The sequence below is a fragment of the Theobroma cacao genome, chromosome 2, assembly GCF_000208745.1.
Source record: "Theobroma cacao cultivar B97-61/B2 chromosome 2, Criollo_cocoa_genome_V2, whole genome shotgun sequence".
Classification (NCBI taxonomy): domain Eukaryota; kingdom Viridiplantae; phylum Streptophyta; class Magnoliopsida; order Malvales; family Malvaceae; genus Theobroma; species Theobroma cacao.
The window spans coordinates 26910634-26911237 of record NC_030851.1 but is presented as its reverse complement, the minus strand read 5'-3'; positions in this window follow the sequence as shown (position 1 = coordinate 26911237).

Here is a 604-nt window from a genome sequence, read left to right as displayed (position 1 = left end):
AGCTGGTACTGCCGGCTGGTGAGAGAGTAGAAAATGGCAGCTAGAGAGTGTCGTGTATGAGGTAAAGAAAAGGGAGAAAGAGTGCTAGTGAGAGATCAGAAAAATGGCAGCAAAAGGGTGAGAAAGAGAGGCTGTGTTGTTGCCTGTTTGTGTAGGAAAAATGGAGGTTGTGTGCTGCCACTTAGAGGAGTAAAAAGAGGAGAGTTTTGTTGTCATTTTAAGGGGAAAGAAGAACTGGTTTTGCTGCCAATTTTAAAGGAGAGAAAGAGCTTTTTTTTTTAGGAAAAAATTGGCAGCTTTGACTATCAATTTTGAGGGAGAAAAGGAAGAAACTTGTTACTGGTGGAGAGAAGAAGAAAGAGCAACCGGTTGGTCAGTGAAAGGAGGGAGAAGAAAGAAAGAAAAGAAATGATGGAGGGGCTGGCGAAGAGAGTTAAAAAAAAAAGAGAAAAAAATGGTAAGTTAATATTATATTAAGGTTTATGGGTGGTTTAATATTGTACATATTTTGGATGAAAAATATGAAATTTGGTTAAGGAATTTTTAATTAAGCTGCTGCCCATACATGTGTGTGATTAAGTATATTGGGTTTAAATTGTTGCTA